Source organism: Macaca fascicularis, chromosome 7 (assembly GCF_037993035.2).
Source record: "Macaca fascicularis isolate 582-1 chromosome 7, T2T-MFA8v1.1".
NCBI classification, from domain to species: domain Eukaryota; kingdom Metazoa; phylum Chordata; class Mammalia; order Primates; family Cercopithecidae; genus Macaca; species Macaca fascicularis.
Window position 1 is genome coordinate 22,068,076 of NC_088381.1, and position 15,217 is coordinate 22,083,292.

The window sequence follows — 15,217 nt, forward strand, 5'->3', positions numbered from 1 at the left end:
TGGCCCCTGCTTTTGCTGGGATGTCTCTCCCTAACAAAGGAGTGGGGCTTTCAGGCATAATTAGAAAGGCATGTGAAGAGAGTAAAGTTCCCCAGTCACAACTTAGTGGCTGGGAGAAGTATCTAGTGACTGCCTGTCCTAGGACCCCTCGGATAGTGACAGATCTGGAGGACAGTTGTCCAGGACAGAAGAGTAAGACTGAGAAGGCTGTGCCAGTGTCCAGGAGACAGTTAACCTCCTGGCCCTCAATGGTCAAGCATACTTGGGGCTCTGTGAGGGTGATGGCACGGGCTGGCGCTTGCCCTGGGCACCCTCAGTCCTGCTGCTGGATCATCTGGTTAGTGGCTTCTGACTCAGAGGACCTTCATCACCTGGGGCAGTGGGCCTTCCAGTGATTCCCTTGACATAAGGGACGTGGAAAAGGGGTGGCTTATTTCTATTTGGACAGTTTTTTTGAAGTGTCCTTGTAGACTCCACTGGAAGCAAGCCCTATTAGGTATTCGATTTTCCCAGCCTTTGCCTTTTCCAAAGCCTCCAAAGTCTGCTTGCCTGAGGGTCATGACTAAAGTGGTGACCTTCTTTTTATCCCGTTTGTCCTGTTCTGCCCGCTCCTCCTGATCTCTATTATAAAAAAATGGAGGTTGCCAAGTTCAATAGGGTTTCTAAGTTTTGCTCCAGTCCTAAGGTGGACTTTTGAAGTTCTTTCTAATGTCTACAGCTGACTGAGTGATAAACTTATCCTTTAAGATTAGTTGGCCTTCAATAGAGTCAGGTGACAGAGGTATGCTTCCTCAATGCCTCCTTTAGTCTCTCCAGAAAGGCAGTAGGATTTTCTTCCTTTTCTTGTGTTATAGTGGACATCAGTGAATAATTTATAGGCTTCTTACTAGTTTTCCTTAGTCCTTCTAGCACTCAAGTTAGCATTGTCTGTGGCACCAATCTCCATGTTCTGATTCTGTGTCCCAGTGAGGGTCTACACTGGGAACTGCCTGCTGGCCTGTGGGGAATCATTCTCTTTCCTCTGTTGTCATCCTATCATTGACCTGATTTAGATACCAGAGATCGCCAAACTCTCAGGCTGCAGTTAGGGCGGCACTTCTCTCATTTGGGGTTCATGTCTGATCTAGCAGTAACATTGTATCTCTCCATATCAGATCAAAGGATTGTCCTAACCCTTGTAAAACATCAATATAGCCATCCGGGTTGTCTGAGAATTTACCTAGGTCTCTTTTAATTTGCTTTAAGTCTGAGAGGGAAAAAGGTACATGCACTCTGGCTGGGCTGAATTCTCCAAAATACATCTTAGGGGCATTTTTTGCCTTGGAGGGAACATTTCCCATCTGAAAAAAGAACATAGGGATGCCAGCACCCCTAGTCATTTCCTGACGAGCATTAGTCCTAGAGCGTCTTCTATGGTCCTAATGCTTATTGCTTTCCAGGGTGCATAACCACCCACGGACCTCTGCTTATCGGATTAGTTACGCTCACCCATGTAGCAGTGCTGCACCTGTTTTCCCACCTTTCTTGACCACAAACAAAGGGGTCCGGGCTCCTGGATTCTAGTGGTCCCTTACCAGCATGCCCAACATTGCCTTTGCACTCAGGGGTGAGTTCCAGAGCTGGGCTGGGTTCCTGAGTATTTCATAACAACCAAGCTGCCCCATCAAGATGTACTCCCATAAACAACAGTTCTTATGCAAATTCATTTCAGAGAGGGTGTAGGTAACCTTTTAAGTCAGGATTGAGATAGAGTTTTTTGATTCTGTAAGTACTTTAAGACTTGGCTTAGTGCAAATAGCTTGCACCTTTGAGCAGACCAATTATTAGGCAATTTTCCTAACTCTGCTTCTATAAGAGTTTCCCTATTAATTACTGAATACCTATTGTGTGTGCGTGTTTTTTTTCCCTCAGTCACCTGGGAGGACCCATCTATTGTCCTGTTCTGATGGGAGTTCCTCCTAGGTCTGGTCAGACCTTTGTATGGTAATTAAGATTTAAATCCCTCATTAGGAAACCTGCTAGGTTAAGGGAATTTTCAGTGGTTAATGTTAAATCACCTTTTTCTAACAGAATAGCCCCACACTTTAAGATTTTTGAGTTAGTAACCTACCTTTTTGCTTTATTTGACTTAGAATAGTTCTGAACTGGTGAGGTGTGCTCACAATGAGATTTCCTCTAAAAGTTATTTTTCTACTTTCTTCTGTTAGCAAAGCAGTTGCCGCTATAGATTGAATGCATTTGGGCCACCACGGGTGACTGGGTTGAGGATTTTTGATAGGAAGGCTAGGGGTTGTCAGTGGTCTCAGTGCTTTCGGGCTATGCCCTTGTTTAACAACAAGTTGGTATTGGAATGTTATAGGGTCATGGAGAAGACCTTCAATTATTAATTATAGGTTCTAAATTTACCTTGCTTCTAAAGGAATAGGGTACACTTCTTTACTACTTCTCTCTTTCTTTCTCTCTTTGACTTTGTCTCTTTCTTTGACTCCCTCTTTGACTTTCTGTCTCTTCCTCTCTCTCTCTGCCTCTTTTCCTCTCTCTTTCCTCTCTTTGTAGATGGATTTTGGAAACACAGAGGAAGGACGTTCCCTTGTTGCTCCCATTTGCCACTATAGGAATATGCGCCTCCCTTTAATTTACTCAATTCGCTTTCATCCTAATCTATTATGTTGTCGTAGACCTAGTTCCAGTTGTTAAAGTATTGAGTTATCAGTTCTAAGGCCCTGGCCAAGGAGCCAAGGCTTGGAGATTGTATTGCAGGGAGGATAAACTGGGTAGAAACTGGGGGGAGGAGAGCATCTTATACAATGGGAAAGCAATTCTCTTAGCCATTTACAAACTTGGGGCCCTGGCAAGGGTGGTGGGGAATGGGTCCCACATAACTGCCCATGTCGAAGCTATATACCTAAATTCGGGGGGCACCGGGCAAGACTCCCTGGGTTCATAGCCTAGATGCCTAAGGACGTAGCGTAGAGCTTCCCTAGATCCCTTTGGCGATAAAACTTGCTTTAATACTTGAGAGAGGGAGTGAAAGTCTGAAGCACTACTATCTAGCAGGCAGGGATCAGAGGAAGTAGATTCCGAGATAAGGAGAATTTTGGGGCTACACTTTCAAGAAAGTTGTGGTCGGGACCCAGGAGGTATGGGTCAGAAGGAGAGGTAGGGGTGCACGCATGGTGACTGTTGAGTAGAGACTTCTGGCTATGCCATGATCTCCATCAGCCAATGCTGGGAGTTCGGGATGACAACTTTCTGCCTCTAGTTGGCCCTCAGCTTCCCCCAGGAAAATTGTGAAAGCGGAAGCTGGTTCCAGGCAGACCAACTCTTCCAACCCAGAAGGGTTGGGGGTTGTTAGAAAGCCTTTTCCCAGGAAGCCTCACACCTGAGTCTTAAGTTTGGCGGCCACGCTAATCATTTTTAACCAGCTGACAGGTGCCCAGTATTTTCCTCCAATTCTAAGGAAGAATAGGACCGAATAGCAAGTGAAAGTGATCCGATATGAGTCACCGCTTTGGAGAATCCTTGTATGAGGCTACCAAATGTTATGGGTGGTTCTTTGTTCTTAGAGCTCCCAAGATGGCGTGGGCCACTCCCAAGATGGTGGCAAGCCTTTTGTTCTCTGACCAGAGGTTCTTGCCTCACAGATTCCAAGGAATGGAACCTTCGGCCATGTGGTGAGTGTTATAGCGCTATTAGAAGCCGTGGATCACAGAAGAGAACCGTGAAACCCAGCGACTAGTGTTCCGCTCAATTAGGACAAACCTGGGCACTTAGCTGCACAGGAACAATGGTGAGCCTCTAGCCCAAACGGGAGCAGCAGTGGGCGCCTCGCTAGATCCGAAACACAGTGGACATCCTGCTGGATCCGGAGGGATGGGAGTCAATGGGAGGTCTGTGGCGGCGGTGAACAGCAGTGGTGGACAGTGAGCGAAAGCTCACCTCGAGCCGGAAGAAACATGGACCAGAAGAGTGTGCAGTTGCAAGATTTAATAGAGTGAAAACAGAGCTCCCATACAAGGGGAGAGGACCCAAAGGGTGTTTCCCCTCCCTGCTTGAATGCCTGCGGTTTATATCCCAGTCATTGTCCCTCCCACTATGTTCTCAGATAATAGATGATTTGACTATTTCTTTACCTCCTGCTTTTAGCCTAATTGGTATTTTAGTGAGCCCTCTTCACTACCTGATTGGTCGGGTGTGAGCTGAGTATCAAGCCCCGTGTTTAAAGGTGGGTTCGGTCATCTTCCCCAGCTAGGCTTAGGAATTCTTGGCCTAGGAAATCCAGCTAGTCCTATCTGTCAAAGGGAACTCTAGCAGCTGCATTCTCATGGAAATGTTTAGATTAACTGGAGGACAAACCTTTTTTTTTTTTTTTTTTTTTTTTTGAGACAGTGTCCGTCTGTCGCCCAGGCTGGAGCACAGTGGCGCAATCTTGGCTCACTGCAACTGCTGCCTCCCGGGTTCAAGGAATTCTTGTGCCTCATCCTCCCGAGTAGTTGGGATTACAGGCTTGCACCACCACACCCTGCTAATTTTTTTTTTTTGTATTTTTAGTAGAGTCGGGTTTCACCATGTTGGCCAGGCTGGTCTTGAACTCCTGACCTCAAATGATCCTCCCATATCAGCCTTCCAAAGTGTTGGGATTACAGGCATGAGCCACTGCACCTGGCCCGAGGACAAACTTTCCTTGTGTGTCTACAAATGAGTGAATGAAAGATCATTTTTAGAGAATGAAACCTAATTTCAAGAGCGTAGAGAGGGGGCAGAGACTTCTGGGATCTGAGCTCTCCCATGTGACGTTCACGCCCTGGGACTGTAGTAACTTCTCGTGTGTGTGTGTCCTCAATCTTCCTGGCATGTGACGACGAACCCCAAGTTTATACTCCAGACAACATAGCCGCTTCAAAACCTGAGAAATAGGACTGTATGAGGATTCTTGACCTGTGGCCCAACCTCTCTGCCCTTTTGCCCAGCACTAGCCTCCTGGAATAACAGAGATGGCTAAAGCAAAACTTCCTCTGTGTTTACAAATTGTTCTCAAAGACATGGTTTAATCTCATCCTCCTTCAGATCTGTGAGATAGCTATTATTTCTATTTAAAGAGACAAGACACTAGGTCACAGAGAAGTTAAGTAATTCGTTCACGGTCACAGAGTTAATTGATAGCAGAGCCATGATGTGAACTGAGATATTCCATCTCCTGGAGGAGTTCATCTGTATCTAAATCCAAATTATCACTAAGCTTTGAGCTACAATCTTTCTTTTCTTTTCTTTTCTTTTTCTTTTGTTTTCTTTTCTTTTCTTTTTTGAGACAGAGTCTTACTCTGTCACCCAGGCTGGAGTGCAGTGGCGTGATCTTGGCTAACTGTCACCTTGACCTCCCTGGGCTCAGCTGAGCCTCCTGAGTAGCTGGGACCATAGGCATGTGCCACCATGCCCAGCTAATTTTTGTACTTTTTGTAGAGACAGGATTTTGCCATGTTCCCCAGGCTGGTCTCAAATTCTTGGGCTCAAGGGATCCGCCTGCCTCTGCCTCCCAAAGAGCTGGGATTACAGGCATGAGCCACTGTGCCCAGCCTATGATACTTCTGTAAGAAAAATATTGGTTATAGCCACCAAGTTATGTTACCACAAGAAATGACTCATTATTAGCTGCAGGCTTAGAATGTTCATAGCCAAAAGCCATATTTCATTCTGTGTTGAACTCATTAATTTAAACCATTCCTAATTTTTTATTGTGATGAGTCAATAGATATTTATAGTTAATAAATCAAGAAAAACAAATATAAGTATATTACATATACCGATTCAATGGTAATCAACAATATAACTTAAAAGCAAACTATTAATAAATCTGGGTAATGGGTGTGGAGTGTGGATGTTGTGGAGATGGGTGCAAGAGACATTTGTTTTTCATTTAAAACAACTCAGTACAGTCTAAATTTTTCAAATGTGCAAATGTTACTTCTATAAATTAAAAAAATTTTATTTTATTTTATTTTGAGACAGAGTCTTGCTCTGTCACCCAGGCTGGAGTGCAGTGGTGCAATCTCGGCTCACTGCAACCTCTGCCTCCTGGGCTCAAGCAATTCTCCTGCTTCAACTTCCCAAGTAGCTGGATTCACAGGCGTGTGCCACCACGGCTGGCTAATTTTTGTATTTGTAGTTAAGATGGGGTTTCACCATGTTGGCCAGGCTGATCTCAAACTCCTGACCCTGTGATCTGCCTGCTTCGACCTCCCAAAGTGCTGGGATTACAGTCCTGAGCCACTGTTCTGGGCCTAAAAAAAATTTTTTAAATAGGAAAATGAAGTAAAAAATATTTTATCAATGAGTGATTGCTTAGTCATATGTAGTGCTATGTAGCCAAAAAAAAAAAAAAAATGAGGTACCTCTATACAAATTTTAAGAAGAACACATTGCAGAATGATACTAGAATAATACTATTTATTTCAAAGTGTGTGTGTGCGTGTGTGTAGATAAACTTGCATACCAAACTGGAAGGATATATGCCAAAGTGTAGGAATAAAGAAAGAGTAGGGAGGAGAGAAAGACTTTATTTACTTTCTTTCTTTTCTTTTTTTTTTTTTTTTTTGAGATGGAGTCTCGCTCTGTTGCCCAGGCTGGAGTGTAGTGGCGCCATCTTGGCTCACTGCAACCTCCACCTCCTGAGTTCAAGTGATTCTTCTGCCTCAGCCTCCTGAGTAGCTGGGACTACAGGTGCACACCACCACGCACAGGTAATTTTTGTATTTTTAGTAGAGACAGGGTTTCACCTTATTTGCCAGGCAGGTCTTGAAATCCTGACCTCATGGTCCTCCTGCCTCAACCTCCCAAAGTGCTGGGATTACACGCGTGAGCCACTGTGCCCAGCTGATTACTTTCTGTCACACGCGTCCATGTGAAGAGACCACTAAACAGGCTTTGTGTGAGCAATAAAGCTTTTTAATCACCTGGGTGCAGGCGGGCTGAGTCCGAAAAGAGAGTCAACGAAGGGAGATTGGGGTGGGGCCGTTTTATAGGATTTGGGAGGTAGTGGAAAATTATAGTCAAAGGGGTTTGTTCTCTGGTGGGCATGGACTGGGGTCATAAGGTGCTCAGTGGTGGAGCTTCTGAGCCAGGAGAAGGAATTTCACAAGGTAATGTCATCAGTTAAGGCAAGAATTGGCCATTTTCACTTCTTTTGTGATTCTTCACTTGCTTCAGGCCGTCTGGATGTATACATGCAGGCTTGAGCTCAGAGGCCTGACACTTTCCATACTTCTATATATTGTTTGATATTTTTCAGGGAGCATGTGCGTTGAATATGAATGTATATGGACAATTCTGCAGGTTCAAAGCTAAAGTGATTCTGCGTGTTTTCCTTTTCTTTTCATGCCATGAAAGAGCCCAAATGCGGTTGTATGGTGTTATGTATGAGAGTCAGGATCTTACACTGATTTGTAGTGAGGAAATCCACTGGTTCTCTGCTCCATGGTATTGTTGCAGAAGGGAAGTTTATGAGTCAAATAACTCCACTCTTGTGCCTTAACGTCACCACAGAGCTGACCAAAAGTCTGACTCATGTTTCTTTTTATATTGTTAGATTTCCTTTCTCTGCTTGGTTTTGAGCATATGTCACCAGAACACATGGAATTTAAATCCCCAAATCTAGAATTAATATTTCGTGACTGTAACAAGGTATCTGTCCCACGCTTTGGAATTCTGGACTTTGGGTCTTGATTTACCCTGGTACTTATTAGAATCTTTTTGAGACCTTGGCAATGAAATGATTGACTTTGAGCCTTGGTATCTTCATCTGTATCATGAAGATGTTAATAATATTAATCCCACAGTATTATTGCCAAGATCAAATGGGATAACCTATATGAAAGCCTTTGAAAATTATAAGCAATATACAAATAAATATAACATACTATTATTTTATTAGTCCTAGTAACAAAAAGATACTTAATTCTCACTGACTACAGGGTTAGAGAATGAACATGCCCTGCCTTACTTCTCCTTTCCATGCCGTGCAAAATGTTCCCGCAACTCCATCCCACAAAAAAAGATTTGCTTGGCAGTACAATTTTGATTGCTTGATGTTTCCATAGCGGTGTACCAAGAATCATAGGCAAGACAAGGAACTTGTAGCAAAATATTTCCTTGTTCTGTCCCCAGCCCAGATTTGTCCCCAGCAATACCAGGTTATTTATACCTTTTCTTCCCTTTATACTTGGCTCCTAGGAGAGCCAGGGGCCATGGCCTGTGCAGTGTTTTATTAAAGGGTCTTCCAGTAGGATTGTAATGGTTTTAAAAGATGATCACAAATTCTTTGACATTTCTCCCATTGAGTGTGGGATCTATATTCCCTTCCTTTGAATCTGGGTGGATTCATGACTGCTTTGACTGATAGAGTATGGCAGAAGTGTTGCTCTGTGAATTTCAAGCCTAAGTTATAGAAAACCATGCAGCCTCTGCCTTGTTAACTAGGACATTTGTTTATAGATTCTTGTCATCATAAAAAGTCCAGCTACCCTGAGCCACTGTGCTAGAGAGGCAATGTGTAGATGATGTGATCAGTAATCCCTGTTTAGCCTGGTCTTCTAGCCAAGATATCAGAAACACGAGGGAAACCAGCTTGGACCCGCCACACCACTCTGCATGCCAGATGAATGCCAAGTGTCCTCCACCAATGCCTCATGGAACAGAATTCTCCACCTGGTCTCTGCTTAAATTCATGACCTACAAAATTGTTTTGGGGTAGCTTGTTACATAATAATTGGTAACCAGAACAGGAACGATAACCCCATTTTAGTTCAACTTTTGGACAGATTACGCATAATTATGGGGGTCAGTTTATCTTTCTTTTTTCTTTCTTTGCAGTGAATTTTTTTTTTTACAGAGTCTTGCTTTGTTGACCAGGTTGGAGTGCAGTGGTGCCATCTTGGCTCACTGTAGCCTCAACTTCTTGGGCTCAAGCAATCCTCCCACCTCAGCTTCCCAAGTAGTTGGGACTACAGGTGCGTGTCACTGTGCTTGGCTAATTTTTGGTTTATTTTTTGTAGAGATGACATCTCACTCTGTTGCCTGGTCTCAAACTCCTGGGCTCAAGTGATGCTCCCATTATGGCCCCCAAAGTGCTGGGATTGTAAGCATGAGCCATGATGCCTGGCCTTCCTATGGCACTCAGTATTCCAAGAGGTCTCCCATCCAAGCACTAACCAGGCCCAACTCTGCTTAGTTTCTGAGATCAGATAAGTTCCTTTTATTAAAAAAGAAATAGAGCTTACTGACTATTTTTGATAACTAGGTATTTAGATAAAGACTTCCAAAGAGATATCCTAAGCTTGAACTCTTACCCCAAATAGGGAGCACCAGAGCTTCTTTGCTGTCATCTTGCCTGAGAAACTTCCTTGCACTGGGGCTACTGAGTCAACAACATTCTTCATAAAAAGAATTTTCCTTTGGGAGTCTGAGGCCGGTGGATAATTGAGGCCAGGAGTTTGAGACCAGCCTGGCCACTTGGTGAAACTCTGTCTCTATAAAAAAATACAAAAATTAGCCAGGTGTAGTGACAGGTGCCTGTAGTCCCAGATACTCAGGAGGTTGAACCTGGGAGAGGGAGGTTGCAGTGAGCCAAGATTGTACCATTGCACTCCAGCCTGGGTGACAGAGCAAGACTCCGTTTCAAAAAAAAGAAAAAAAAAGAATTTGGTAAGAATATTCATAGGTACTCACCGTTTCTCTTAGGTAAAGAGCTAAGAGTGGAATTCCTGGGTTATGGGATAGATATATGTTTAACTTGGCAGGAAATTGCTAATTTGTCAAAGTATTTATATTGTTTTACACCTCCATTAGGAAAGGATGAGTGATCATTCCTCATCTCACCAACATTTGGTATTGTCAGGTGGATTTTTTTTTTTCATTTAATTTTGGTGAATTCTAATTTATGTGTTTTGTTTTTGTTGTTGTTGTTGTTGTTGTTGCTGCTGCTGCTGGTGTTTTTGGTATTGTATCTTAGAAATTGTTGACTAATCCAAAGTCACAAAGATTTACACCTGTGTTTTCTTCCAAGCGTTTTATAGCTTTAGCTCTTACTTTTAGGTGTATGATCCCCTTTGAGTTAACTTTTGTACCTGATGTGAAGAAATGGTCCAAACTGATTCTTTTGCATGTGGATATCCAGATGTCCTAGGATCTGTTGTAAAGACGGTTCTTTCCTTACTGAGTTGCCTTGATCCCTTTGTGGAAAATCAGCTGACCATAAATGTATGGATTTATTTCTGGACTCTCAATTCGACTGATGTATATGCCTATCCTTATGCATAGTTTTAATTGTGGTAATTCACTGTAGTCTTTTTTTTTTTTTGGCGGAGTCTCGCTCTGTGGCCCAGGCTGGAGTGCAGTGGCCGGATCTCAGCTCACTGCAAGCTCCGCCTCCCGGGTTCACGCCATTCTCCTGCCTCAGCCTCCCGAGTAGCTGGGACTACAGGCACCCGCTACCTCACCCGGCTAGATTTTTGTATTTTTTAGTAGAGACGGGGTTTCACTGTGTTAGCCAGGATGGTCTTGATCTCCTGACCTCATGATCCGCCCGTCTCGGCCTCCCAAAGTGCTGGGATTACAGGCTTGAGCCACCGCGCCCGGCCCACTGTAGTCTTAATTGTGGCAATTCATCATAGTCTTAATTTGCATTTAATTGTATTTTCCTGATGACTAATAATTGCCCTAGAAAGTTCCTTCTTACCCATGCCAGTCAATCCCTTTCCTCAGCCCCATTCCCCCAGAGCTAGCCACTGTTTTGATTAGTTTCCACTGTAGATGAGTTTTAACCTGTTCAGGACCATTATATGAAAGGATTCACACAGTGTACACTTTTTAGTATGGGCTTCTTTCACTCAGCCTGTTTTTGAGATTTATCCATGTATGGTGTATATCATAGTTTGTTCCTTTCAGAAGAAATTTTTACCACAAAGATTTTCAAATTTATCTCAACTTATTTCTTTTTATTTAATTTGTATGTGAAAAATTTTAGCCTATTTTTTACATTTCTCATCCAATTGCAGATTATTTTAAATTTGCAGTTTTAGCTTTGCCCAGTTTTGGATCTCTAACGTTTTGCTTATTTCTGGTTTTTGTCAAGCCCAGGCACTTAACTTCCGCTAGTCCCTTGAAGGCTGTACCACAGTCAAGGGCCATTTTCTTCCTTCTTTTAAAGCTCACATACATTGCCATTTTTTTATTAGCTGACGTGTGTATTTATCCAAACATCTGATTTATTCCAGCTTTAGATTATATTTTTGCATCTGAGTTATTAAAATACACATTTAGTTTACAATACCTACAAGCATTTATCAAAAATTTACTGAAGTTATTCATGGTATTTTGGGGGGAAACACTATCTAAAAGGGACCCGTGATTATTTGTTTATTTATTTACTGCACTTGATTTTGCAGACGAGTCTGGAAGTGTTAGTTGCAAAGGTATGCATTTGCTTCTCTGGCTACAAGAAAGAACAGAAATGCACAAAGAGGAGCAGTGTGAAGAAGAAGAGGCGATGATCCCCAGACCGACCAAAGCCCGCACTCCGCTGCATCCTGGGCCCAGCGCCCATGTCCCACCACGGTCGCTGCCACCATGCCCGGGAGTAAGGCTGAAGGGGATGCTAAAGGAGATAAAGCCAAGGTGAGGTAGAACCACAGAGAAGATCCACAAGGTTGTCTGCTAAACCTGCTCCTGCAAAGCCAGAGCCCAAGCCTAAAAAAGGCCTCTGCAAAAAAGAGACAGAAGGTACCTAAAGAGAAAAAGGGAAAAGCTGATGCTGGCAAGGAGGGGAATAACCCTGCAGAAAATAGAGATGCCAAAACAGACTAGGCACGGAAAGCTGAAGGTGCTGTAGATGCCAAGCGAAGTGTGTGCATTTTTGATAACTGTGTGCTTCTGGTGACTGTACAGTTTGAAATACTATTTTTTTTTTTTTTTTTTTTGAGACAGAGTCTTGCTCTGTCACCCAGGCTGGAGTGCAGTGGCGCAATCTCGGCTCACTACAAGCTCCGCCTTGCGGGTTCACACCATTCTGCTGCCTCAGCCTCCCGAGTAGCTGGGACTACAGGCGCCCGCCACCACGCCCGGCTAATTTTTTGCATTTTTAGTAGAGACGAGGTTTCACTGTGTTAGCCAGGATGGTCTTGATCTCCTGACCTCGTGATCCGCCCGTCTCGGCCTCCCAAAGTGCTGGGATTACAGGCGTGAGCCACCACGCCCAGCCTGAAATACTATTTTTTTTTTTTTTTTGAGACGGAGTCTTGCTCTGTAGCCCAGGCTGGAGTGCAGTGGCCGGATCTCAGCTCACTGCAAGCTCCGCCTCCCGGGTTCACGCCATTCTCCAGCCTCAGCCTCCCGAGTAGCTGGGACTACAGGCGCTGCCACCTCGCCCGGCTATTTTTTTTTGTATTTCTTAGTAGAGACAGGGTTTCACCGTGTTAGCCAGGATGGTCTCGATCTCCTGACCTCGTGATCCGCCCATCTCGGCCTCCCAAAGTGCTGGGATTACAGGCTTGAGCCACCGCGCCCGGCCGAAATACTATTTTTTAATCAAGTTTTATCAAAATGCAGATTTTGTTTTGCTTTTTTTTGTTTTTGTTTTTTTAAGCTATGTTGTTACTACACAGAACACTTAATTATTGTTTTGAGGGGAAGGGCCGTGTGTCACTAATAGAAAGTCCTCGAGGCTGGACTGATGTGTGGAAAACACCTTTTCCTTCTAGTTTTGAGAGACTTCCTCTTGGGCCCCAGGAGGAGGGATTCCCTGACTTTGACACACATGGCCACCTTGGTACAAAACCCTTGTGGTATGAAAAAACAAATTCATTTTGTATGTCCTCTTCTTTCTACCTTTCAGAATAGACTTAAATCCCTTAAACCCAGACATCTTCTAGGAGCTGACCTCCAATAACTGGTCACCAGTGTGTCAGACAATCTGGACTTTCCCCTCAAAAGAGCAGTGGTTCCTGTTTCTAGGTTGGGGATCTTCAGATAAATTGTGTCATTTTCATTTCACTTCCTGAAAGCCAGGGTCGGCTCACGACAAGTTGTTAAACAGCATATGCTAAATGTGAAATGTCAACCCTCACTCTAAACTTTCCCTGTTCAGAGCATCAGAGGAAGACTTCACTGGATGTTACAGTGGCTTTCTGATTTTTGGTAGTCCATTGAAGAAGGGAGTTTGAAATTTGTTGTATACTGTTAACGATTGTCTGCCCATGTGCTGCCCAAAATACCACGATTCTTTATGGAAATTAGCTTTAATAAAGCTGGATACAGTTTGGCTTGGGAAAAAGAAATGCACAAAGAAGGCAAAGTGAGCTTGTGCTGTTCTGAAGAATAACCTGAAGAAGAGTGAGTTTGTGGGATAGCCAGTCTCCTCACCTTTTCCACCTTCACTCTTGAATTCTTGGTCTCCTCTGGCTCCTGTCTTTTTTGTCCCTTTTTTTTCCCCCCAAATAATACCTGCCTTAGGCAAAATTATCAAATCAACCCCCCTGCCAGTACTCCCGTTGCTGCCTGATTCTCCTCCTTTATTCCTCTGTGCAAGCCCCCTTATGCTGAACCTCCAACCCTCAGGGTTCAACCAGACAGACAAAACCAGCAGGAAATATACATTAAGAGAGTTTTTGCACAGAATTGGCTTGTGTGATGGTGGCAGCTCGCAAGACACCCTAGAAAAGCAGGCCTGGTCTCTTAGACACCAGCTGAAGTTAACTACAGAGAAATTTCTTCTTCTGCAGAGAGGCCTTAGTTCTGCAATTACAACCTTTCCACAGATTAAATCAGGCCCACTCAGATGATTTAGAATAATCTCTCTTACGTAAAGTCAACTGATTATGGATTTAATTCACATCAACAAATTACCTTCATTGAAACACCTAAATTAGTGTTTGATTGAATAAGAGGGGACTGTAGTCTAGCCAAACTGACACATAAAGCTGACCATCGCACTCTATTTCCTACAGGAGTTGGCTTTCACATACTGGCTCAACTGGTAACTAAAATGTAGCTGATAGAAGCTGAATGCTCAAGAGTAGTTTTGTTTTATGAAGAAATCTTCAAGAAACAATATGAAATAAAAATAGCAAAGGTATGTGTGGGGTGGGGTACCTATTCAAAAGGCAAGAACTGCTCACAGGCATGGTCACCCTTTCTCATTGTCCCCTCAATCTCGTGAAATATCAGCCATTCGGAATCTTTTATGTTATCTCTACGTAGTCCTCTACCATCCCCACCAATGTACCCACCCAACAGCTCTTGACCAGCACCTCCAGGTTTCCTCCCATGAAAACACCTTGAGATCTACACCTAACATCTACTTTTAGGCTTCCCCCATCTTCTCAGCCCTGTGCATATATTTAGGGACCACACTTTTCTCTCATATTTAATTTGTCTCCTGTGGAAGTCTTTATGAAGATCAAATTATTCATGTATTCATCCATCAAATGTATGTCTAGGGCAATGGCAGGTGGTGCATATAAAATAAATGGATTCACTTCCTCTGTGTCCTGGGCTTGTTTCATCCTGTCCCTGTGTGCTAGAAGCCCAGGACACAGAGGAAGAAGCAGTGTGTTCTGACTGAGGGATTTCGGAAAGCTGAATAGAGTCCATCAGCTGGTTAAGAAGGATTTTGATGGATGGAGAAGAGCATTTCAGGTTTAGTGGACTACATGAACAAATGCAAGGAGTCCTGAAGATGAAGGCATGATTCAGAGCCTGCTCCTGGATTTGGATGCAGTATGTCGCTGGCTGAAGAGTCACATTTGGGGCACCAGGTTTTCACCAGCCTCACTTCATTTAAATGAGACTGAAGCCTACTGATAATTAGAAGACACTAAGGCTTAGGACAGATTTAGAAGAAGTGGTTAAAAAGGTGGAATGTCAGAGAATACAATACCCGAAAGTCAAGGGAGGATGTTGTAAATTATGTTTTGTTGCCACAGACATAAATCTAATGTCTTGTGACTCAGTGCTCAGCTTTCTGTCTTGCTGGGCTGCCCTGTTTGAGTCCTTTGGCTAGAGATAGCAGGCTTTTCTTGGTGTTTTTTCTCCCCCGTGCACAGTGACACAAGCTTCTCCAGCACATAGTCCACAAAATCTTTTTTATTTTTATTTATTTATTTTTTGAGACAAGATCTTGCGCTGTCGCCCATGCTGGAGTGCAGTGTCGCAGTCACAGCTCACTGCA

At 43.6% G+C, this 15,217-nt stretch overlaps 1 pseudogene; it reads left to right on the forward strand.

The window, feature by feature from the left end:
* The window catches only part of LOC123574423 (putative Dresden prostate carcinoma protein 2), a 32,011-nt pseudogene extending 19,950 nt beyond the window's left edge, over window positions 1-12,061 (forward strand).
* Window positions 12,062-15,217: the final 3,156 nt, after the last annotated feature.